The sequence below is a fragment of the Eublepharis macularius genome, chromosome 5, assembly GCF_028583425.1.
Source record: "Eublepharis macularius isolate TG4126 chromosome 5, MPM_Emac_v1.0, whole genome shotgun sequence".
Classification (NCBI taxonomy): Eukaryota; Metazoa; Chordata; class Lepidosauria; order Squamata; family Eublepharidae; genus Eublepharis; species Eublepharis macularius.
In genome coordinates this window covers 161,875,682-161,902,420 of record NC_072794.1, presented here as the reverse complement: position 1 = coordinate 161,902,420, position 26,739 = coordinate 161,875,682, and the positions used below count along the sequence as shown (strand labels likewise).

At 43.4% G+C, this 26,739-nt stretch overlaps 1 protein-coding gene across 2 annotated transcripts in view; it reads left to right on the top strand.

Moving 5' to 3' along the window:
• Positions 1 to 26,739, top strand: part of GATA5 (GATA binding protein 5) — a 61,803-nt gene that overhangs the window by 157 nt on the left and 34,907 nt on the right. Inside the window, exon 1 of one of the 2 annotated variants that reach the window (XM_054980670.1) lies at positions 26,305 to 26,391. The exons of the other annotated variant lie outside the window; for it this stretch is intronic. The gene's annotated coding sequence lies outside the window, so the exon portion shown is untranslated. Of the gene's footprint in view, positions 1 to 26,304; positions 26,392 to 26,739 lie in introns of those variants that run through there. 2 annotated transcript variants of the gene reach the window in all.

Here is a 26,739-nt window from a genome sequence, read left to right as displayed (position 1 = left end):
CATTCCAGGCTTTTAGCCCCTTAGGGATGCCAACAGACCTGGAGGGAAGGGTCCTGTCCCTTTAATGTGTGTCACTGGGCAGTTCAAGCTTTCCATAGCATGGAAACCACCTGGTAAATAACATCCCATTAATCCTCTATTAAAAGGACAGGGCATCCCCCCCGCTTTAGAGCAGTTGGCAACCCTCAATAGAGATGTGAAGTCTGAAATAGGTATACAAGAGCCAAATGGGTATTAACTGGGCATTGCCTCTGAGCGTGACATGAGTGAGTTAGTTTCCGATGGGCGACGGTGTTGGTCTACAGTAGAAGTGCAAAAGATTCGAGTCCAGAAGCACCTTAGAGACCAACAAGATTTCCAAGGTATGAACTTCAGAGAGTCAAATCTCCATTCGTCTCCAGACCTACGTGTATCTGACAAAGGCGCTTGAAAGCTTACACCCTGGAAATCTCGCCTGAAAATCTTGCTGGTCTTTAAAGGGCTTCTGGACTTGAATCTTAGTTTAACTACTACGTGATCAAGGACTGCCCGGTAAATCTAGGATTAGGGACTGGCGTGTGCGTTGTGTCGTCAAGTCGCCTCCGTCCTACAGCGACCCTATAAATGAATGACCTCCAAAACGTCCTGTCATTAACAGACTTGCTTAGATCTTGCAAATGGAGGACGGGGCTTCTTTTCTTGAGTCCAGCCATCGCCTTTTAGGTCTTCCCTTTTTCCTTCCGCCTTCCACTTTTCCTAGCATGATTAATTTTTCCAGAGCGTCTTGGCTGCTCATGGTGTGATCAAAGTAACATAGCCTCCGTTTTGTAATTTTAGCTTCCGGGAAGAATTCAGGCTTAATTTGATCTAGAACCAAGGGACTGGTAGGTTCTAACATTTTTAAAAAATTTGGACCCTGCTCCTATGTCAATTGAATCAAAAGTCAGCTCTCGAGCGTTCAATGGGGTATACTCCCGGGTGGGTGCGCAAACAGTTGCAGCCTGCGCGACATTGAACACACAAATGTGTAAATGAGTAGAACACAATGGGCTTCCTCGAGAGCTCCTGCTTTCGTTTTGGAGAAGCTGGTGGGAGTTCTTCCCTCGCCAGCCTCACTGAAAAGGGCCCTCCAGGGAGATCGCAGTCGTTTCAATGGGAATTTGCAAGGGGGGGGGGGGGTCCCAAAGGATTGTGTCCTATGCGTTTCTCGAGTGCCTGCACTATAGGCTAGCTTGCTCAAAAGGAAGTCCCTCTGGCTTCAATGGGGATTACTCCCTAGTAAGCGGTGCTTTCCACGGTCATAGATCCAGAGAAGTTAGCCGTGTTAGTCTGTAGTAGCAAAATAGAAAAGAGTCCAGTAGCACCTTTAAGATAAACCTTCTTTACTGTAGCATAAGCTTTCGAGAATCACAGTTCTCTTCGTCAGATGCATCTGACGAAGAGAACTGTGATTCTCGAAAGCTTATGCTGCAGTAAAGTTGGTTAGTCTTAAAGGTGCTACTGGACTCTTTTCTATTTCCCTAGTAAGCGTGTTTAAGATTTCAGCCCCAAAGTTCGTTTTAGTTCCACCACCACCGCTGAGCGAGAAGACGCCAATAAACCCCTTTGGAATCAATGGGATTCCAAGTAGATACATTCAGAAAAGAGATCGTTCCTATTTAATTCCTGAATGCATGTTGATGGTGGAGGAAGCAGAGAGAAATGGGCAGGATCCAGCGAACGAGGACGGCGGGAGAGACTCCATAATCCTGTCCGTATAAAATGGACTTGCTTAACTTTGCTTTGCCTTTCTACGTTTTCAGCTCTTCATCACGTTTAGTTTTTCCTACTGAAAAAAGTTACCTTTTTCTAACAGTTCTTTTAACTTCCTCGCTCAAATAGGTGGTTTATATGCAAGTGAGTGGTAAAAGTCGACATTTAAGAAGCAGCGAAGTAGGGGGGATAAGGTACAATATACACAATTCCTATAACAATATGTATCATTCCCATTTTATGACATATACAATTCTTATTCGAACGTAAGAATAACACATAACTTCTCCTATGCGGCACAGATATGCATTTTCGCCTCTTTTTATGAGGCTCTGAGCTTTTTCCACCCGACAGAGAAGGTATGGGGGGGGGGGCAAATGTTAAAATGGAGTATCAAAGGTTAAAATGATGGTGTCGGTGATGAATCTAGCACTTTGGATTCGGAAAAGCGGGTCACAGTCGGCATCGCCTGGGCAGCATCCAGGTGAACACAAAGAGAGAGCGCAAAGGGAGCACAAAGCGATTTGGATAACAGAATCTGAAACAGGGGGTGGGAGGGGGCGGTGTTAAGGACCCGATTCAACCCCACCGGAGGGACTTCTTTGGTTTCAGAAAGGAGAGTGGAGCGTTTTCCGAAGCAACCGTGTCCTGCCCTTCGTACTGCTATAGCGATCTTAGGCAGAGCCTGACCAGACAGAGCCTTTGCAGAACCGATGAGGAAATTAACAAACCCTCTAAGGAGTAATCTTTGCCGGGTCTGCGTAGAGAGGTGAAATTGACAGTGCCTTTGGTTCTGTCTTTTTAAACTACTCTTCCCGGCTGACATTGCGTCTCTCTACATTTGGGCGTTCTAGCGTAATATGTCTTGTGTTCAAGTGTGTCGCAGGGTAGGTCTGCAGTCGAGAGCAAAATCCGGGGTCCAATAGCACCTGAAAGACCAACTAGATTTCCAAGATATGAGCTTCAGAGTGTCAAAGCGAGCTTAGAAATCTAGTTGGTCTTTCAGGTGCTATTGGACCCCGGATTTTGCCCTTCAGTTTTGGGCATGTCTACTCGGAAGTAAACGTAACCGCAACCCAACGAGCTCATATGGGGTTGCAAGAGTGACTCTCTCCCCAGCCTAATTGTCAAACCCACAAGATAGGGTAGCTGGGACAGAATAATTAGCAAGCCAACAATTATTTTATTTTTTACTTATGTCATTTATAGTCCGCCTTTCTAACTGAAACTCAAGGCGGATTACGCAGTGCCAGTTTAGTGTAGTCAATATCGAGGACATTTCCATAAACAACACCATAAGGTAAATAAATACAAGTTTACAAAGACATAACATTAGCAAGGGAGTTAGTGGCTGAGCCCAGATTCAAGACTGACACTCTCTCTCAACCTTGCTGAAAACAGCTTGTGTGGTTTTTCTTTTTCCAAATTTTGCGGATAGGAAAAGGAATGCGGGAAAGAACGTCTCACTCAAAACCACTCACTGGTTCACTGGTACAGGTAGCATTGGAACCCAGGACAAGTCTCTTGATTTACCAACCCGTTCTTAAGCAGGTTTTTAAAAGTACAGTCCTATCACTCCTGTCTTAATACTTAATATTTCGCTCTGCACCTTCTTGCAAAGTAATGCTTAGGGCTACCCCCTCCCTCTTCTGGTTTTCTGGAGCCCCTTTCTCATCTGAAGGCCCAACGCCGCCTGTTTAGGACGCCTCGTGTCTCTGTAGGGCAAAAGCTCTACAAATCAAAAGGGGAAAGAGAGTGGATTAACCGTGGGGCGTGTAAGGGCGCCGCGGTGTCTATCCCGAGGTCCTGGAAGAAAACTCACCTGGTCGACTCAGCCTCCTAAATCTATCCCCCCCCCTCCCCAGTGTGTTTAGAGTTTATTATCCGCCCCCACCCCCCAGCTCTGGATTAGCGATACCTAGCGCTGGAAATATTTGGGCGCATGCGCTAGACGATAATTTACGGTAATTAGGGCCCCCATCTCTTATCATATATTATATATAGAAATCACGAGTATAAGGGGGTGATTTTTAAAAGAGAGATAGCGATAGAAACAGAGTACTGTTTTCTCTACTAAAGGGACGATCTTACCACAATTAAAATGAAAGAGGTTAGCATAATCTGTATCACAGCATATTTGAAAACATCTGGAAACTGAGTTGTTGTGTTTTTTCCAGGCTGTATTGCCATGGTCTTGGCATTGTAGTTCCTGACGTTTCGCCAGCAGCCGTGACTGGCATCTTCAGAGGTGAAGCACCAAAAGACAGAGATCTCTCAGTGTCGCAGTTGTTGTTGTTGTTATTGAACAATTCAGAACTTCTGAGAGTTGGGCCTCTTCCCAGCCAGTCTCAGGGAACTTCAGGATGGTTTAAGGGTGGAAGTAATTGATAAGAAAGGGAGTGGGTGGGTGACTAACTAAAATACCAAAAAAACGTCCTAATGTTCTCATACGTTTCCACGTGCATCCATTCAAGTCACCGACGCATGTAATTTTATTCCATTTAACTGTAGTCTGCCGTTCTCGTAAAGACTCGAAACAGATGACACAATGTAAACTGATGCAATCGATCGGCTGAGACATCTAATTTTGATTGATTGATTTCATTTATAGCCCGCCTTTCTCACTGAGACTCAAGGCGGACTACATAGTGTGAGATTAGTACAATCAGCAGCAAGGACAAGAGCAGGCATTTCCATAGAGTGTCAAGAACATTTCCATAAACAATATCATAAGGTAAATGAGTACAAGTTTAATAAGCAATGTACTAGGGCTACAGTAATCTGAATCAAGTGCAGAATATTAAACTCAGAACGCAGATATAAGGCAGGAAAATGTGTTAGCATGAAATGTGTCATGTATATAATGAAATATATAATGTGTAGTTGTGTTATTAGAAGTTTGGTAGTTTAGGAATTTCAAAATGCAAACAGGTTTCCCACTGGGAGAAAGACAAAGTATAAATGAAGTAAAACAAACAAATAAATATCTATTAGATCTTCGCAGTATTTTCAAAGCCTGTATCTCCCTTAATTCCTTTCTTTCAGATAAGCTTCCCACTCCCCCAACACTTCCCTTCTGTCCACATCTGCAGTAGTGAAATCTTCTGTTGTGCAGTGCATGCAAATATGGAGGAATCACTTGTGCCACTAAAAATATACCCATATGTAAACCTTAATGGATTTGTACTGGAAATGGCTTTGTAATGGCCAAGACTGAACCTAGCAGAGTTCTAGTTGGGAACTCTTGTTAATATGTAACAGCATAATGCAATTGGAGAGTCCAGTGGCACCTTAACTCCATCCAGAGGAGTTAGCTGTGTTAGTCTGTAGTCGCAAAATAGTAAAGAGTCCAGTAACACTTTAAGACTAACCAACTTTATGGTAGCATAAGCTTTTGAGAACCACAGCTCTCTTTGTCAGATGCATGACGAAGAGAACTGCATCTGATAAAAAGAGATGTATGAAGAAAGCTGTGGTTCTCGGAAGCTTATGCTACTATAAAATTGGTTAGTCTTAAAGGTGCTACTGGACTCTTTACTATTTTAAAGCCAACAGCATTTATTCCAGCATAACCATTTGTGGGTCAATGCTCACTTCCTCAGAAGATGAATGCTTCTGGTAGAATAAACAGTTAGCCTTTTTAGGTGTCCCAGGACTCCTGTTTTATTTAACTAAAAGAAGATGCTTGTGGTCTGCTCAGAGGTTCTGGATATTTTATTTTTCATTTCACTTCATTTACACTCTGCCTTTCTCCCCACTGGGGGAACCAAATCTACCTGTGTCATTCCCCTCTCCTCCATTTTTCCCTCACAACAACACTGTGAGGTAGGTTAGGTTGAGAAGTGTGTGACTGGACCAAGGTCAACCAGCAAGCCTTCACGGCAGAGTGGGGATTCGAACCTGGGTCACCCAGATGGCAAGTCCATCACTCTAGCCAGTACCCCACACTGGCACCACACTGGAGAGACCCTTGTTTGGAGTCAGCAAGGCACTTCTTGAAATTATGCAAGAAATGAATGGAGGGATGGATCTGTTAACAGAATATTTAAGGACAGAACTTCCATACTCAGAGGCAGTGTACCTCTGTATACCACACACTAATGATAAACAATGTGGCGTGTCTCCATTCTTGTGAGCTTCCCAGGAAAATCTGTTTGATCATGTCACAAACACATGTCCAACACCTGCTTGGGCTGATCTTCCCCTACCCTGAGGTAAAACTTATCCTCTCTAAGCCTATGAAGCTGTATACCGGGCTGGGGAGCCTCTGGTAGCATGGTTGATGTGTAGCTTCAACTTTCTTTCTTGTCCCACCCTTATGGAATATTAAAAATGGTTACCCAGCCAAGTCTTAATAGGGGACAGATCAGGGGTTTGTGCTTCTCTTTAGCAGAAACTGGCACACAAGGCTTGAGGAGGTTCAAAACGTAACAAAATAATAATAATAACATTCAATTTATATGCTGCCCTTCAGCACAACTTAACGCCCACTCAGAGCAGTTTACAAAGTATGTTATTATTATCCCCACAACAAAATACCCTTTGAGTGGGTGGGGCTGAGAGAGCTCCTGAGAACTGTGACTAGCCCAAGGTCACCCAGCTGGATTCATTTTTTTTAAAGATTTTATTGGTGAGTACATCATTAATACATACATTCCCCCTCCTACTGAATTTATTTCAACCCCCACCCTTTCCCTCCCCCCTCCTTATAGACTTCCAACAGCTTTCCAACCCTTAATTTATCTTATTGCTTAACTTATTTTCAACTATATTCTTCTAAAACATACATATACTGTATCTCTTAATCTAAGCCTATTCCAATTCTTTTATATATACTATATCGTCTCCACTAATATATCCATTATCTACATTATTAATTAAACTAAGTATTTTTAATAAAGTCAAACTAATAATATTACTAGCTTAGGTTGATTAATAGCCAAATTTTCCCATTAATGGTAAAGTTACTTCTCTCTTCTATTTCTAAAATCACAAATTAATAGTTCTCAAACTGCCCCAATCCTCCTTTCACATCCCATTTTTTTTCTAGATATTGTTTCAATTTTCCCCAGTCTGCAATATATTCTCCTGGATCGAGATCTTTCCATTTTCTTGTCATTTTGTCCATTTCTGCCATGTACAGCAATTTATATATCCAATCTTCTATAGTTGGTACTTCTTGCACTTTCCATTTCTGCGCATATAAAAGTCTCGCCGCTGTAGTCATATAAAACAACAGTATTCTATACTGCTTTGGAACAACTTCCATTCCCAAGTTCAGCAGCAGCAATTCTGGGTCCTTATTTATTTGGGTTTGCAAAATCTCATTAATTACTTTGGTTATATCTCCCCAGTATTGCTTAGCTACCTCTCAAGTCCACCAACCCAGCTGGATTCAAGTGGAGCAGTGGGGAATCAAACCCAGCTCTCCAGATTAGATTCCCATGCTCTTAACCACTACACCAGACTGGCTCTGAAGGTTTATTTACAGTAGGTGAAGTCAGAAGGCAGGTAGGCAGGTGTTTGAACTGAAGTAACAGAAAGGGTTTTGTACAGAAACTTCACTGGTGTGAGGCACAAAACACTTGGTTTCTTTGAGAGGTTGGCACTGCTTCACAAATGTTTCACTTTTTACACACAAACCCAGCACAACTTTCCCTCCTCTCCAGACCTAGGGTGCGCCACTGATACTAGGGCGCTTACTAGATACTGGGCAGGTGTTATAGTTATGAGCTATAACCAGGGGTCATTTCGTAGAAAAAGAGCTGGAGGAACTCATTAGCATAACTCATTCACATATGCCACACCCCTTGCCACCACCGGAAGTGTGTCATTAGCATAACTGATTTGTGTATGCCACACCCCCGACATCACCTATTCGGGCTGTTTTGGACCCAATCCTGGCCATTCGGGGACGAAATTAGGCCCCAAATGGCAAAAGGGGGCTGAAAATTGCCAAAAAGGGGCCCCAAATGGTCAGGATCATGCCACTGCTGAGTGGGAGAGTGATCCACCACCTGTCAGAGGCCCAATTCAGGCCATTTTGGCCCCAATCCAGGCCGAAACGGGCCCAAAATGGCCGAGAGTCAGGTGGGTGGGGCCACTTGACATGTGACCTCTTTGAGGAACTGCGTGTTCCCCCTCGAAATGAGCCCTGGCTATAACCCTGTTCCGGGCACTGAAGGGGAGACTCCTTTCTACCCACTTCCTTGGCCCACTATAATTCCCGGATCGCTGAAGTCTAAGCAGGAGTTAGTGCTGGTTTTCCCCACTTTAGTCCGAAGACTGAAAGTGCTTCATAAACATTACTTCCTCTCACAGAAGATTCTCTGGCTGACCCTCTCTGGTCAAAAGCCAGGCTCCAACTGCCTCTCAGTCTGCAGTTTTTTCTCCAACTGTCGGCCCCCTCAACATTCCATCCCCAACGGCCATTTCAGGCTAGCTACATAGGGTGGGGGGGAGAAACATGTCAATCATACACTTTCTGTCTGGCAGTCTCAGCATCTGAAGCTGAGTCCATCACAGATCACTATCAGGACCATTGGAAATGATGAACTCTGAGCTGATCTAATGTGCAGTTCTTGCATTCTCCATATGAAAAAACTCTGGGGAAATGATAAAAGTCAGACAGGAGAGGGTAGCATGGAGAGTAGCAGAGCATAGCTGTACCTTTAAGAACTGAACTGTTCTCATGAAGGGACTCCTACTATAATTTTCTCTTCTATCCCTTTAAGAGTGACATCGAAGCCTGTCCAATTTACTGCAGAATAAAATAATTCTAATATCAAGAGATTGTTCACAGCCAGCAGAAGAAAGTCAGATTCCACCCCCCCTCTTGAACAGACCTAACAATACTTTTAAATCTGGTTCACAACCACCTTCATCCGAACTGAACTTAAATTCAGCCCACTGACAAACTCTCTCTCTCTGGGGATGGACAATGATCAGTGGATTTAGGGAAATGACAATCGCAAGATACCAACGACTCTTCTCATCTAAGCATTTGGGGTTCCATAGTGACTTTACTGCTAGCCAGAGGAATTGCATTGTGTAATCTGCCTTGGATCTCAGAGAGAAAGGTGGCCTATAAACAAAATAAATAAACAAAAAAATAACTTCACGTTGGTTTGAAATTATTTTTTTGTTTATTTATTTTGTTTATTGTCCACCTTCCTCTCTGAGATCCAAGGCAGATTACACAATGCAATTGAAATACAATAATGAACTCAGTTAGGACGTTCAGTGAAACAGATACAATCAGATACAGTAGCAGAAAGTTTGGAAACAAGCATAAAGTTGAGCATAGAGATGAAAGCTTTCTGAAACAACTATTAACTAATTTACATGGAGTGTTAAACAATGTGGAAACTCCCTAGTGGCATATATCTACACCAGCATACAGTATCCAGTAGCATAGCATACAGTCTCTGTCTCGACCAAAGATACAGAGGAGTTAGCTGTGTTTGTAGTAGCAAAATAGAAAAGAGTTCAGTAACACCTCTAAGACCAACCAACTTTATTGTAGCATAAGCTTTCGAGAACCACAGTTCTCTTCGTCAGATGCATGGAGGGTATGAAGAACTGGTCAGATATATAGAGATGGTGAAGGGAGGGGGGAGTAGATGCAATCAGTAGCTTCTGATAATAGGATCAGTTTGCTTCTGATAATGAAATCAGTTACTTCTGATAACGAGATAACCATTCATAGTCTCTATTCAATCCAAGTCTGACTGAGTCAAATTTACATATGAATTCCAATTCAGCAGCTTCCCGTTGGATTTTGTTTTTGAAAGGTTTTTGTTGAACTGTGGTGACCTTTAAGTCCTTGACTCCTGATAGATTGAAGTGTTCTCCCACTGGTTTCTGGATGTTGCCATTTTTAATGTCAGATTTTTGTCCATTTATTCTTTTGTGCAGAGGTTGGCTGGTTTGTCCAATGTACAGAGCAGATGGGCATTGTTGGCACATGAGGTCATATATCATGTTGGAGGATGAGCAGCTGTCTCAACCAAAGCATCCCTTTGAGTTCTTTCTTATGACACAGCCCTATAATCTGGACAGAAAGCCCTCCTGAATAATTCAGTTTTGCAAAGAGAAATTCCTGGGAAATATGTTTATGAATGTACTTCAGCCACACAATAGCTAAGAACAGAACTTCCTTGTTCAGAGGCAGTATACCTCTAAACATCACATGCTGGGGCAAACAACTGGGAAAAGTTATGTTACTACACAAAGCTTTTTTCAGTGGCATCTAAAACTGGAGTAGGTCCCTCCAGATTGTGCCCATCAACATGGAGCAGACATCAGAGAAACTAATAGGGTCCTCTTCCATTCTGCTTTGTAAGAGAGTAGTTACATGTTTATGGGCCAACCTGTGCCTAATTCATCTTCTCATCTGATGGATAAACCTGTCTGAGCTATGCTAATTCAGAAGGCTAGTCCTTCTCTGTAACATCCTAAATTTCTATGGGCTGGGATTTTTTTTTCTTACATGGGAGCTAATAATGGCACAGCTCAAATACTATCAAGAACTAGGAAGGATTAGCATAGTACATCGATTCTGGAACAGCTCCATTGATTGCCAGTTAGTTTCCAGAGCAAGATTTGAGCTCAAAAATTGAAGGTATAAGCTTTCGAGAGTTAAAGCTCCCTTCTTCAGATGCATGTAAGAATGGAGATGAAGGGAGCTTTGACTCTCGAAAGCTTACACCCTGAAATTCTTGTTGGACTTTAAGGTGCCACTGGACTTGGATCCTGTTGTTCAACTGCAAATGAACATGGCTACCCACCTGAAATTAGTTTCCAGGTTAACTTCAAGTTATTACCTATCAAGCTCTTCATGAACTGGAACCCACATATCTGGAGGGCTGCCTGCCCCAAAATGCTCTGTGTTGACAGCTCGGCTCATGTGAGCAAGGCCTTTGAAAGGTACAATATTGCAAAGGGCTGCAGCCTGTATCTGAACATTTTCTATTAGAATAAATTCCCTGTTAAAGTCAGGCAGGCTCCCATACTAGTCCCCTTCTGTAGAATATGCAAAATGGAACTCTTCTGAAGGGCCAAGCTACAAGTGACGCCTGACACAGGTTGAACACTTGTCAGCTTCCCTCAAGTTTTGATGGGAAATGTAGGCAGCTTGGCGGAATGTTGGACAAGTGACGGTTGAAAAGTCCATAGGACAGCAGTCAGAGAGCCAAACTGCAAGACCAGGATGCCTACATTTCCCATCAAAACTTGAGGGACGCTGACAAGTGTCCAACCTGTGTCAGGCGTCACTTGTAGCTTGGTCCAAAGTGGGTTTATTTTCAAAACCTGCTGAATGTTTTCAAATGGTTGTCATTGAGTTTATTGTTGGCTGTTAAGCTTTTTCATTGTCTTTGAATTTCCGTAAGAAAAATGAAGTGAGTACGCACATTCCTTTGTGTCACCCCTTCCCCTGTCTGAAATGTATGCAGCCTAGACATGCATCTAGCACCTGGTGAAAATTGAATAGCAAATTGTGGCTTTGATAGATGGTTTGTTAATGTGGGTTGGTGGAGAGCTTGGGCATTCCAAGGGGCAGAGAGATGTGCAGTGGAGAATTAAAAACTGCCCTAGCATGTAATGTGTACTTCTATGCCTTGAGAACTTCAGCTTGCTCATTTCTATCCATTAAGCACATCTTAAGGGGGCAGGACATTTTTTTCTCAGGCCTAGTTGGCAGCCCTACTCCCCAGAAGAAAGATCTACAGCTCTGAATATACTTCTCAGGATAAGCATTATGAGAGATTCTCTCTCAACAGAAAATGCTTCATGCTGGTTGTCTCAGAAGCTTAATAAGGCCCAGCAGCCTGGCTATGTAACTTCCAGGATGGGAATGTCAACTCTTTTTTTAAAAAAAATAATTTTTTTAATTAAGCTTTATAACATACAACAAATAGAAATCAACGATGAACATCAACTGTAACACAACAACTAATCAATAATAGTTTACAAGTTTTGAAGAATATGAACATTACAATAACTTTTAAACTAAGCATACATAATATTACCAAATATCAGAAAACTGAGTCAACGTCTGAGCAATTCTTATTTTGGGATGTAAATCGTGCATGTCTATAAATTCAAGAAAAGGGAACCATTTCTCATAGAAATTAGACCTGGCGGGAAAGCGTTCAGCATTGAGGATATTGTCATCAATTTTATCCAGGATGAAATGGTCCCATATCTTAGAGAGCCACATCTCTTTAGTTGGCACTTTCTTCAGTTTCCAGACTGAAGCTATCGCTGATTTCGCTGCAACTAAAAAAATTGCTATAAGATTCCTGATAGCTTTTGGGATCTGCGGAATATTCCATTGGATGTCAACTCTTTTTGCTAGCACTGCTCCTGTGCCTGATATGCTGAAATTTTAGCTTGTTCCTTGGCCTGGAATAAATGGTCTCTTAGGGCACAGGAGCAGAGCCCATTACATGTGTGTTGCAGGGAGTGAGACATGGATTACATCCTTAGCATTTCCAATGTAAAGGATTCTGTCTCGGTAAGAGCCACTTTTACTTAAGAGATGTAGCTAGGTGGACCACCAGTTTGATTTCATTTAAGGCAGCAGTAGTGTGGAATAGCAGTTAGAGTATCAGAGGACGATCTGGAAGACCTGCTTTGCCATGGAAGCTTATTGGGTGATCCTGGGCCAGTCACACCTACCTCACTGGGTTGTTGTGAGGATAAAATAGAGAGAACTATGTTAGGAGGACCCCATTGGGAAGAAACGTGGTGCATAAATGAAATAAATAGTAGTGGAGCTGAGTTGTTAAATATTCCAGATGGGATTTAAGGGCTCTAGTAGAGCTGTTTCCATGATATGGGGATATGTCTGAAGGGCTGGAGGATAACAGCAGAGAATCTCAAGCAAAACAACAGAGAATACTCTGGCACCTTAAAAGAAGATAACTGATTGATTGTGGCATAAACTCCCTTGGACTAGACCTCAGTGTCTGATGTATGAAGTGTTATTTTCACTTGACAGATAGATGGGTATACATGAGTGAAGAGAGAAATGTTTTTGAATAGCAGACAAGGGGTAGCAGATCATAAAAGAACTGCAAGAGGCTGCAGTCCATTTACTCCAGAGAAACTGTATGAAAGCCAACAGGGATTCTTGGTGCTGTAAAAACTGGAGGCTGCCTTCTAACAAAACAGCCCAGAACCGATTCCTGCTTCAGTTAATTGAAACGTAACTGCATGGCTGGACCCGGTACACACATGTATGAATATCATTTGACTTGCCTGCTCTGCAGTAAATGAGGTGACTGTTTGGAGAAGGCAGAAAGCTTCTACCCCATGGCCTATTAATGAAGGCAAACCATCATCAAGCAAGGAAACTGCATGTGTGAACCAGCCCTTTATCAGAGAATGTCCTCATTTATTAGAAAAAGCTGGCTTGGCTTTCTCAATGAATTATGGTTTAGAATTGGCTGCCACCAGATATGGCAATGGCTTTCTAGGGCATTCTTAGGAGATCAAGCTGTCAGCCTTGTACATTTTATCCCAGCCCTTTCTCCAAGGGGCTTGGAGTGGTATACAAGGCTCACTCCTCCCCGGTTTGGTCCTTGTAACAACTTTGTGAGTTTGGTTAGGCTGAGAGCAACTGGCCCAAGGTCCTAGGCTGACTCTCTAACCACTAACCATCCTGGTTCTTTTAGCCATGATAACTAAATGGAGCCTCCATAGGCCGAGGTAGTTTACCTTTGAATTCCAAAACCTAGGGAACAAACTGGTAGAGTGGGTATTGCCTTCATACTCTACACAGGCATCAAATGACTACTGGAATTACAATATTAAACTTGGGAGGGGGTTATTTTTTGTTATTGTTATTACTTTCTGTTCACCAGAGATCGACTTCTGCTTGCAGAATTTGCTTGAAAATAAAACAAGTGTCCCCTGCTTCTAGTAGTTGTGGTTGACAGCTTTTGCTGGGATGCTTCCTGGTCCGCATTTTAAAAACCTTCTTTCTGAGATTTCTACCTATTTGATACCAGTTAGAACTAAGACTGCCAACAACCAGAAGGAAAAATATGTCCTGTCTCTTCTTTAATGCAGGCCGACTGGGTTAACTTCATGCCAGGAAAAGCTCCGACTGTCCATTTCCACCCATGAAGCCTTTCTTAAAGGGACAGGACACTTCCCCCCTCCAGTTAGCAACTCTAGTTATAGCATTCCTGATTTAATTGATCTGAACACTTCTTGGTCTGCAGCCGTGCCCCTACCTACCTGGGAGAAAATCCCATTGAACTCGGGAGAAATTACTTCCGAGTAAATGTCCACAGGTTCTATCTGCAAAGCCCATGTTCACCTACATCGTCCCATTTTGTGACAAAATCCCTAGTTCTGCACATTCGTAAATGCGGGTTAAGAATGGAAGAGTTCCTCGTTTATTAACTCTTTCAGCACCTTGACAGAGGATAGGACAGAGCGGTTATAGAATCAGGAATGCTTAGAAGTAACTAATCCGCATTAGAGATCTTGAGTATATTACTCGGATGAGATAAATGGGAATTACTTTTCGAGTGTACATGATGAGTGTCAGGGTATATATTCAAGATCTATAACGTGACAATCTCTAGATACGGCAAAAAATAAGCACCCGTTACCAGCGTTAATGGAATAAAATTGTGTTTCTCGTTCTCTTACCTTACTGTATTTAATTCAGCCTGGGAATATATTTAAGGCTGGTGCTTTAGAAATATAATGGGTGCGACTATGAAGGGACCCGATCCCAGACCCAAAGCTTGCTATCTAGCTTTCTAAGAATCCCTCTACATCACAGCCAAGCCCATTCCTTTGTTACACAGCTGCGTGACTCTTCGCTGAGTATAAGACCCCCTGCCCCGAGGATCTTGCTATCTAAATTGTTCGTTAAAGGCAGAGGGGTGGCTGGAGAAATGGGAATGCAAGCGTCAGTTCCCAAATTTACGCAGAAGAAACCTGCTCAAGTCGTGGGGCTTACTGCCCAGGAAAGAACTGTACGTTTAAGAGCAAGTTTCGAGTCCAGCAGTACTTGAGAGACCAATTACATTTCCAGGGTATAAGCTTTTGAGAGTCAAACCTTCCTTCTTTAGATATAAATAAACCCTCACCTTTGTCAATTACAAAAAAAAACCGCCTTGCATAGCTACAGACTGATATCATTTTTCTTACCAAATGCAAAAGACTGGATATTATTACTTAAGGGGTTAAGAATTAAAAGAGTATCTGACGAAGCTTTGACACTTGAAAGCTCATAAGGTTTCTAAGGTGCCCTGGACTTGGATCTTGCTTTTCTACTGCAGACCAACAGCTACCCAGCTGAAACTATAAGTTTGGTTTTGGTAAAGAAGAGAGGATTACTTTCCCGTGGTTTTTACAAAGAACTGGCTTCATCCAGGAACAAAATACCGTGTGAATGCTCTTCCAACGACCAACGATCAACGAAAACAACACAAAAGATTGAGCCCAAGTAGATTTCCAGGGTATGAGCTTTCGAGAGTCAAAAGCTCATACTCTGGAAATCTACTTGGGCTCTAAGTTGCTACTGGACCCGAATCTTGCTCTTCTACTGCAGACCAACACGACTAAAGAGGGAGTTCTCCAGAACTACAGCCCGGAAAACCCACAACAACCATCGTTCTCCAGAACTCTTCACCCCAGAATAGATGTTAAAGGAAGGGGCTGGGGGATGGACCAGGACATGATCTTAGGGCTGTTAGGGGACGTCTTTGGGTAGGTGCTGAGCAGGTTCGGGAAGGCTGAATAGCACCAAGTGTCCTGAGAAGAAGTAAAGGGAAGAATTTCTCATCCAGACCATCTGTCACGGTTCATCCTTCATTGTTTTTATTTCTGCAAAGTGATTTCAGCGGACGAAAAAATTGCTTTCAGAAAGGAGAAGTGTCCGTTTGAAACGAAATGGCTAGGGAATTTTGGTTTTCCCTCGATATGCAAAAAAAAAAAAAGTGCTACCCACGCGTAATTGAAAGGGGATTGTCGTAGATATTTGAATGCCGCCTCTCTAGAGGGAATTGACTGATTAGATGTAATTGGCTTTCTAGAGCGAATCGGCTGATTAGATCTAATTGGCTTTCTAGAGCGAATTGGCTGATTAGATGTAATTGGCTTTCTAGAGCGAATTGGCTGATTAGATCTAATTGGCTTTCTAGAACGAATTGGCTGATTAGATCCTGTGTGGAAAGAGAGGAGCGTTATTCGACTTTCTGTTTAATCCATTCCAAAGGACCGGATCCGCGTCCAGAGTCCTGTGCCCCCATTCCCAACGCTTTTTCCAACCACTAATCAGAACTGAATTTTTAAAAATCTCTGAGGGCTGCAGTCACAGAACTCGAAGTGGAAGTTTGGGAGGAAGTGTGGGGTCTAGGGTGAGTCACTTTAGATAAGATCAAATTTGCTTCTGAGTAATCCTGCATTCTCTTGAAGCGCATGGAAGCCTGGGAAGTATCTGATTTGAAGGTTGCCTTTGGCACAAATTTACTCTGGACGACCCACAATGCAAGTCTCTGCATGTTTACTCAGAAGAAAGCTCCGCTTTATTCGAGGAGGCTTACTTCTAGCTAAGCCTGAGTAGGGCTGCAACTCCCCCTTCTCTGCTTCCCTCTGAAATGCGGGGATACAGAGACCAGCCTGCATTACAGGGTTGTTGTAAGGATCAGAATCAAGCCTGAAAGCGCTATAGATAGTCTAAACATATTGAATGGTAATCGGACATGTCCGTTAAAAAAAGGTAAAGGTAGTCCCCTGTGCAAGCACTGAGTCATTACTCTCCCAGGGGGGACGTTTTCTTGGCAGACTTTTTGTTACGAGGTGGTTTGCCATTGCCTTCCCCGGTTTCCGTTATTGTCGGTCATTTCGGGAGCAAGCCTAAACAGTTCTCCTCAGAACTAACTCCACTGTATTCAATGGGGCTTACTCCCAGGAAAATGCTTGCAGGATTGCAACCGTTATTAATTAACTGGCTGGTTACCTTTTCTTCCTCCAAGCCCCTCCAAGTCTCCAATATTAATGTGTTTGTTCGTTTTCATTATTATTTTTTAAAATCCCTTAAAAGGTTCAAATTAAAGAATATTAATCCGTTTCAGGAAAAATGTGTTTAATGTTATCTGAGGATATAGCCACAAATCTGCGTAAAAGCCAGAATTTATGATTCTCAAGAGTTAACAAATATTTCTACGATGCTTCAAGGGTGCCTTTAGGGCATTACTGTATCTAAGACTAAGCCCCATGGGGACTTGCTTCCAAGTAAACATCTTTAGGACCAGGGCTGTACATATGCAACGTGTTTGCCAGCGTTCCTGTCCTGTACACCCCGACCCTGAAGCATGCTTACTCAGAAGTAAGTTCCACTGAAATCAATGGGGCTGGCTCCCAAGAAAATAGCTACGGCGCTTTTCTTCTCTCCAATCCAATCCCTTTTGGATTCGCGAATATTTCTGAACTGGGAGATTATTCCAGAGCACTCCGCGTATGCTCAAGGGGCCTCGTTTTACACTCTCTTTATACATCATGCGACTGAACCTCGAGGTGGCAATAATCAGTGGGATGTGCCTTTGAGAGCAAGCTCCACTGTGGAAATGCCTCCGGAGTCAATTCGCAGAGGATGCGTTGAAGGGGCTCGTTTGGCAGACGCGTCCCAGAGAGAAAGACGTTCAGATAAGAGAATCTCCTTTTGACTTTTCTTCTTCTGCGCAGTAATGCCTCTCCGAGCATCGCAAGAGACAGGAGGGGGTGGGGGGGACTGACTCGATCTTTCCCATTTATGGCTAGGCGTTATCTTTTTACTTTGTCGGTTGTTTTTTAACGCGTTTAAATCATGTTGCAGTTTTGATGCCAGCCTCTTTTTGTGGGGGAGGGCGCCCGAGTAATTTAAAGTACCTTTTAATCTAACGCGAGTGCTCTGGGTTCAGAGGGGGCCTTTGAAAATCCCAGCAAATATATACAATCGGCGCTCGTTTACACAGCCCTGTCTACTGGGGAATGGCTAAGGAGCAACGCTTGACAGTTTGACAGATACCTTTTTAATAATAAAAAAGCTCTCTATAGGTGTAGATATTTTAAATAGTATATTGTCCAAGTACATCAATCGTGACCATTCTTCATATAAAATAATAGCATATAAATAGCATCGACTGATCCGGCTCATACTGAATCTAGTCCCTGAACCTGTTTACTCAGAAGTAAGTTTTCAGTGAGCAGTCCTGTTGGTCTGCAGTAGAACAGCAGAATTTGAGTCCAGGGGCAATTTACAGACTAACAAATTACGCTGGATTTAACTACTCTATTGATTGCTAAGGCTGTGTTGCCATTGTAATGGTCTCTGGCCGCAAATAAATTCATTCATTCATTCATTCACAGACTAACAAGATTTTCCGGAATCTTATTAATCACTAAGCTGTCCCTGGACTCAAATCCTGCGGCTCGGGAGTAAGTCCCACAAAGTTTCTATGGGGTTTACTCTAAATAAGCATTCGCAACATTGGAGCATTTACTCCAAATGCTCCGAATACTCCAATTTGGAGCACTTACTCCAAATAAGCATTCGCAACATTGTGGTCATGCATGTCGCTCTCCTGAACATTTACTCGGGAGTAAATCCCTTTGGGGGTTCCTCCCAAATAAACTGCTGGTCCGGAGAGAAACTCTCTTGCCACAATCGCTTGGGTTTCATTATGTTCTACAGCGGAATGCTTTCATATTCATGAAGGAACATGATTATATTTTTAAAAAAGAGGGGGAGGGGGAACTTTTGGGAAGGGAATTTGAATCGTTTTCGGGTGTTCCAGGCAGGCTGCTCTGAACCCCGGGTTAGATCCCTCAAGAGGCTGAAGTGAGAGAGTTATTTTAGCCTAAGGTTGCACAAAGGGAGCTTTCTGGTTTCTTGCAAGGGCGACGTTGCTGCGTTTTAGCGCTGTACGAGTCAGCAAGATGCCCCTAAGTCTCACCGTTGCTGCCTGTCTCCGATCCTTCCTCCATAAATTCTGTGGCTTTCCATTCTGCAGTTAGAGACATCCGAAGTATTCTTTCAGAGGGGTGGAGGGAATTCATTGCATTTTGCTAATAGGTATTTCTTATCAATTGTTTCTACCGCCCTGAGTTCATGATGGGTTATTTTTCCCAGCGGTGGGTTTGTAACCCGCCCAGGATTGCTAGCAGCCTGATTTTTTTTAAAGAGACCCATACCTTTAACAGAGACTTAATGGCTGAAACTAGTTTTCATGACTTGGAGGAAAATAACAGCCTCGAGTAAATAACATCCCATTAAGCCCCTATTAAAGGGACCTTTCCTCCTATGCTGTTGGCAACCTTAAACCTGCCCCTCAAAGTGCCTGAGTGAACACCACTGGCAGACCAATAAAGCTGCAATCCTACCTACAGTTACCTGGGAGTAAACCTCGTCGAGTAAAGCGAAACTTACAGCTGAGTAAGAGTACATAGGTTAAACCGTTTGAATCCGGGAGAATATTGGCATTAATTTCAAGTGCGTGAACACGTAGTACGACCATATGGAAAAAAGCAACGTTAGGATAAGGTCTTCGAAGAGTAGCTAGCCAACTTCGGGGGTTAGCAACACTTTTCTTCGCTATGGATGTTAAGCAAAGAAAAACCAAATGGTGGAGATGTTTAGTGGCATGACCAGAAACCTAAATCTACACACACTATCAGTTTTCAGAATGGATGAGTGATGCCAACTTATATAGACCATGCAGAAAAAATTGCCTGCTAACCAAAGAGTATTGGTACAGAGAGGTGCCCTCCCTACAAAAATGTAAAGGGCAGCAGTAATTCGGAGCTCTCTCTTTTACCAATTGGAGTAATACAGGGGCTCTCTTTTAAGTAAAGAAAAACATGGTAGTCCTTGTATTAGCAACACTGGAGATTGGCCTTAGGTGAAAAAGACCCAACAGAAGCTAAAACAGGAAGTAGAAAAATCGGCTCAGGGCTTGGGTTCTCCAGGCCCATAGACTTGGAGAAAAATGTCCAGCCTCTTTAAAAGAGGCTTAACATGTGGAAATGGACAGCAAAAGCTTTTCATGGCATGGAAGCAAATAACATCACCTGGAAAATAACATAGTATTCAGAGTTAAATGGGGAAAAGATCATGAATCTCCAGGCCTGTTGGCAATCTTAGTCCAGGCACAGTGGGCTGGTGTTTGCTTGGATAACTTCCACTTGTTGCAAACCTAAGAAACAGGCAAGTTGCTTAGAGTGGTATGGCTGGTCATTTCTTCACTCAACTTTTGCCCATCTTGAATTTTAACAAGGAGTCTGGAGGAGAGATGGGGGCTACTGACCTGGGTTCTATCAGTGGTCCATATTTGGAAGGAATGGGGAAACCCCACTTTGAAGGGGGTACTGATGAGGTCTCTCCTGAAGATGACTTTGGTAGGCCCAGATGACTTACAGTGAAATCCTAAGCAGAGTTATTCCAGTCTAAGACCATTGATTTTGAGATTGTGGTGGATCTCTTTTGGGGGCAAGGTGCTCCAGGCTGTTCTTGGCGTTGTTTGGATGAAACTAGTTATCACAATATCCATTTTAGGCCTGGTTTGGGTTCAGAAAGTGCCTTAGGCACCTGACTGATGGCGACCCTGCTGCTTCTCAAGAACATAAGTTTAGCCATACTGGATCAGTCCCCCCGTATTTCCACCAGTGGTCCCTATGGATGTCCCCAAATGGCAGCCTCTTGACAATTGTCCTTTCATCTACCACCTGAAAATATTAACTTTCTGAGATAGGAAGTGGAGGCACTGCCTTCCATTGTATTTTTTTACTACTGTCTCTTAGGTCATTGCCCGAAGGGGGTGTTGGGGGACACCACCATCACCCGTTGCTGTTTAACAGCTACATGAAGCCACTGAGAGAGGCCTTGGGGGGATATGGAGTATGATTACCAGTGACACTCGGCGCAGTTTCATCCCAGCCAGATGGATCGGGAGATGTCCTGGGATGGAATTAGAGATGGTAATAGGTTGGAGGAAGACCAAAACATTAAACAGCAGATCAGGATAAGACTGGGGAGTTGTTAGTCTATGGTAAACTTTCTGGCGGAACACAGAGCAGCCTAGCTTGGGTGGGAGCAAGCAGGCTGGGTGGGAGCAAGCAGGTAGTTAGATCAAGAGTGACAGGCAGAGAATCAGATCTTTTCTGTGACAAACAGACATTTTGCCCAGCTTATGGTGGTGTGTGCCAGCTGTGCTGTTTCCTCAGGAAACATGGGCTGATTCCGCACACGTTGGATAATGCACTTTCAATGCACTTTATCAATCGTTTGAGGTGGCTTTTTGTTCCGCACACAAAAAAATCCATTCCAAGTGATCTATAAAGAGGATTGGAAGTGCATTATCCAACGTGTGCAGAATCACTCATGGTTTTGTCACAGTGGTCCGTGCTCTGATCATTGCACTGCTCTATAGGTGAGGCTGCACCTTGAAAAACCTTCCATTGGCTTCAAAGCTTCAGTTCATACAAATATATTTTATTTACTTGATCTATTCCCCACCTTTTCCCCCAGTGGGAACCAAACTTGGTGTACACCATTCTCCCTTCCACCATTTTATTCTCTCGACAACCCTGTGAAGCAATTTAGACTGAGTGTGTGTGTGACTGCGGACACCCAATGAGCTTCCATGACCGAGAGGGGATTTGAGTCTAAGTTTCCAGTCCATCACTCTAACCATTATGCTGCAGGGAGATAATTTTCAGAATGTGTCTAATTACTTCCATGCTCCATTCAAGGTAGTGGTGATTACCTTTCTGATAATTCTGATATAATTCTGATCAGGGCTCATTTCGAGGGGGAACGCACAGGAACACAGTTCCAGCAGTTCCCCAAAGAGGTCACATGACTCTTGGCCATTTTGGGCCCATTTCAGCCTGGATTGGGGCCGAAACAGCCTGGATCGGGCCTCTGATGGGTGGTGGATCACTCTCCCGCTCAGCAGCAGCCCGATACTGACCATTTTGTGCCCCTTTTCAGCCATTTTCATCCTCTTTTTGCCATTTTGGGCCCAATTTCAGCCCTGAACGGCCAGGATTGGGTCCAAAACAGCCAGGATAGGTGATGTCAGGGGGTGTGGCATATGCAAATCAGTCATGCTAATGACACACCTCTGGTAATGGCAAGGGTATGGCATATGCTAATGAGTTATGCTAATGAGTTCCTCCAGCTCTTTTGCTATGAAATGACCCCTGATTCTGATCTCTCTCCTGGCACCCACTTGCTTCTTCCCCAAAACAACTCATTTTGATTTTCCTCCACTTTGTTGGAGCAGGAGATTCTTCATAGGACCCCAAAAGGCATCACTTTTGGATAGATAAGGATTCTCCATTCCAAATTAACAGAAGTAAACTTGGAACTTCCTGATCATTTCTAATTATCTCCCAATGGTAGCCATTTTAAGATTAGTCCCATTTCTCATGGCAGGAGTGTCCGCTACTCTTCTTCAGAACCCCAGAAGTGCCTACAGTTTGGAAACCCCTACCCTAAGCCATCTGGGACCAGCATTGCCCTTTTTTATATATTTCAGCCAGCCCAGTTCTTCTCTCTGTGCCTCCCAGAGGTGGGTCTGCACAATTTATTTGTTCTATTTCTTTGATAGCTCAGCTTTTTAGCAGCTACTCCAGGCCTTTAACATGATAGCACCAACACTTATGGAAATCCCTCCCAGAAAACATTTATTATTATTGCTTAGTTTATACTTGTGAGGACCCAAAATGACCTACATGGTTCTCCGCTCTGCAACCTGTGAGGTAGGCTGATCTTTAATTAAGGGATTAATTTTTTAAACACTATTTTAATCTGGAAACCCTTACTTTAAGCTGTCTGTGATTTCAGGGTCTATGTTTTTATGCTGAGATTTTAATACTGGATTTTAATATCTTTTTTTAAAAAATAATTTTATGTTGGTAGATGCAGGTTCCTGGAAAGCTGACATCATCATCATAGTGCTTATATACTGTTCTTCTAGAAAGATTAGTGCCCCACCCAGAGCGGTGAACAAGTTAGTGTTATTATTATCCCCAGAATACAGCTGGGGAGCTGGGGCTGAGAGGAGTGGGTTACCCAGGGCCACCTGCTGAGCTCATGGCAATAATGGGAGTCAAACCATCAGAATGCTGATTTGCAACCCAACCACTTAACCACTGTGCTACAAAAATGGGAATAGGTGACTGGCCTAAGGTCACCCATGAGCTTCCATGTCAGAGTGGAGATCCAAATCTCGACATTCTAGTGCAGCACTTTAACCACTACACCACACTGGCATTCAGTTATAGTATTTCTTTTATAAGGATCTAAGGGGTCCTAGAGGAACTTTGCTCACTCACACTTTGCGCACACCTTTTGTATAGACTTTGTATTAAGAGATTTTTGATATGCATGAATTATGTGAAATGAAATAGTTGCTCTAGTCTTTTTTCCAATGATTCTCTCATTGCATCTGGTCCTATAGGGAGGCTGGAGGGGAGTGAATTAAAACTACCTCTGGTTTCCCTTTAAGATAGTGATCCCATTTACAGCTGCATTTTCTCTCTTAGTACAACTGGGTTTGGTGGATAACTTGGAACTAGGAGACTTTCTGGCTATTCTATTGGAAAACTAAGGGCTACATTACGCTTTGCTGTTGTGAGAAATTGCTTGATGGGGTACATATGTTTAAACCACTTGCATGTAAGAACACTTGACTCTATGTCATGTATGTCCTCACAAAAAAAGAGCAGCAAAAGATTGTTTAGAATTAGGAGGGAGAGGGAAAGTGAACTAGAAAAGGGTTGTACTTTTCTCATGTCATTCCTGTCAATTTTCTACTCAAGCTGCTTAGATGCTTATCTTGCTCCTAAGTAGACCTATGGACCTGAATATAGAAATGATCTGATTTCTGAATAAAATCCATTTGACTAAGTACCTGTGTCTTACTGCAAATGGGCCAGGGATGCGTCTGCTGTATCCTGTCATCCATAGCCTGACATTTTAGGGCCTGCCAAGGCTGAAATCTGCAACCAGGTGGGCTGGGGGGGGGCTACCCTGCTGGAATACCCCCATTCTTGCCTGACATAAACAAGCTTGTTCCATTTGCCTGTAGAAGTCCCTGTGAAGCCAACGGAACTCGCTCTAAAATATCCCCAGCCATGTAAATTTAGCTGCATATAACCCCTTGAAATGAGCTCTTCCTTTTGAATAAACAGTTTGGACTAGCATGTGAAGGCTGCACTCCTACACTTACTGCAGAGTAAACCCCATTGAACTCAACAGGGTTTAACTCCAACCAAACACTCCAAAGTGGAGCTGGGAAAGGGACCGGGTTAATTTTGAAGTCCATTTCAGCGTGTTTTTAATTAAAAGACTGACAATGCAAAATAAAAAAACATAAATGATATTACAAACTTGAAACGGGCAGCTAATAATAATATTAACGGCATTGTTCGGCTTCATCTAACACCCTATTCAGAAAAGAAACTGGGATTTTCCTTTAAAAAAAAAAAAGCTGGTCTTTTCCCCATGCGGCCAACCCAGCGCTGTCATAATTTTTGGATTTCAACCCATTGAAACTAAAGGGCCACAGTCATCTCTATAGCTCTACTAAAGCGATCATTTAAAAAATAGTAATAATCGTTCACACCGTTGCTGGAAACGGAGAAAGCCAACCAGTCCTGACCTCTTGACTTTTAAAGGAGTTTTTTTTCACCCACTCCGAAAGCCTGTCGTGGCCGGTTCCGGTTCCAACTCTAGAAGTCCAGAACAGCAAGTTCCAAGCGGCTTGGGAGAGAGGAGATTCTTGAAACTGACACGATCTTTTCTTCACCCTGGAGCGCAGCCAGGGCGCATTCAGTCCGGGTTTCAAGTTCACTGGAACTTCCAGCAATTGCTTATTAGTGCCAGATATTTTTGTCTGTCTTCTGATTTTTTTTTAAAGGCATGGTGGAGATGTTTCTGTTAAGAGAGGAGATTTTCAAGAGCTGGTAAACTGTGAAAGACGAGTCTAGAATGCATAGCCAACAAAAAAATTCTGCTAAAGTTAAAAATAAAACATCAGCGCTGAGCGTTTGATATTTTCTTCGCTGGGGAAAAAAATATCCAATCAGCCATATTGCATCTATGTGATAAGGCCGATCTAGTTCTTTCCCCTAATTAAGTATTATATAATGTATGTACAAGATGGCCGAGAAGATTTGTGTGTGTGTGTTTTCATGGAAAGACTATTCTCTGACCATTAAAAAGAAGTTCCAGTTTAACTTGCCTGGTGGAAAGCAAATCAAACGTGAGCCCTTACAGCATTTCAAGAGCACGGGTTTGTTTGTTTAAATAAAGGTTTTTGAACAAGCGTACACATGTTCTGACCTTAGATGGATGCGATGAATTGAAAATATCTAGCGGGGTGGATAAAATACATTTTAAAAGGAAAATAAAAACATCAGAAAGAAATTTCTGAAGGGGGTCGGCGACCGTGAAAATCAATAAAAACAAAAAGCGAAAGAAAAAGAGGAAATCTAGCACCAGAACCGAACCCTGATCCTTCTGGGCCGTTCGATGTTGTTTAACATATGTCAGTCTTAGAACGGCTTATGGTCTCCTCCAGCATCTTTTCAACTCTGTATTGGATTCCTGCTGGTTTTAAATCTTTGCAAGTGTGTATTTCTATAACCTATTTCATGACTGAAATGCCCTTGAAACTGAATGTACTATGTAACTCGCCTTGAGTCTCCCTGAGAAAGGCAGACTCTAAATAACGTAAATGAATAAAACGAATAAGTCGCCTCTCCAAGAAGTCAGAGCGCAGCCCAATCCAGCGCATCACAGCAGTAACTCCCGCCGAGCTCAGGGCGACTATTTCCAAATAAGGGCGCATAGGATCGCAGCCCCCAGTTTTTAGGAGAGCGCGGGTCACGAATCTAAACCGGGAAGGGCGTCGAAGCCTACGATTCTGGAGCGAACTTTCTGAGAAGGGCCGATCCGGACCGCAAATTAGCGTTGGCGCGAAGAGCCGTTTCTGATTGGCGACAAGTTCTAATCATTAACCACCACCCTCTATGGGAAAGGCCTCTGAGTCTCCAGCAGTCCGACTAGGGAAGGAGAAAACAGCTCCTTAGCTCTAAAGGCACACCAGAGAATCGCCACCCATCCGTGGCTTCTGCGACTCAAAGCTCCCTAAAAAGGAGGCGCCTATCCGTGGTTTTTGGACTCACCCCCCCTCCCAAAGGGGGGCTCCCATTCGTAGTTTCCTGGAGCCAAACCCCTCCCTTCTGCTAGCCACCCAGCCTCGCACAGCCTGAAGGGAGGGGTGGGGAATCACGTGACGCAGCCCCATTCCTCCCCCCCCCGCAGTAAAGGGGCCGAGCCACAGATGAAGGGAATCACTTTAAGTCCGAGATTAGGCGAGAGAGGAGCTAGTTAAGACAAGATAGGCGAGCCGGGTCAAAAGGCGCTATCAGGGGATCGGAGATAACAGAGCGCAGGAGCAGCGGCGCGCTCCGGCTTCAAAGGGCGGGCTGCTCTTAAAAGCTCTGCCTTGGGGGGTGGCTGGGAGTCAGCGCTCCCTCCCCCCCCTTCTTTTTTTTGCTGGGATTCTCTGGTTGGAATTTTTTTTTTTAAATCGACCCGCCTCGCCATGCAACTTTCCTCTCCTCCTTGTTCACTGCGACGTAAGTACTTCTGTCTGTGTGTGTGTTGCGGACTTATCTGCTTTCCAGACGGGTTTATCTGGCCAGATAATGACACGCTTTGGGAGGCACCGAAGGGGGGGGGGTTGATTAGCCCAACTATTGATAACCGCTCCTGTGATTTACGGGTTTGCTGATTTAAATCCCCCCTCTCCCTTTTAAAAGCCCGTCTTTTGCAGATTGTTTTGCAAACATGGGCGATGCTCTCATTCTCTCTCCCCCCAACCCCCACCCGAGGTTGCTTACTGTTGCACCAAAGAGATCTTCGAAAGCCTTTTTTAAAACTTTCCCGAAAGCCTTTATCTTCTATACCCAGATCTTACAAGAAAA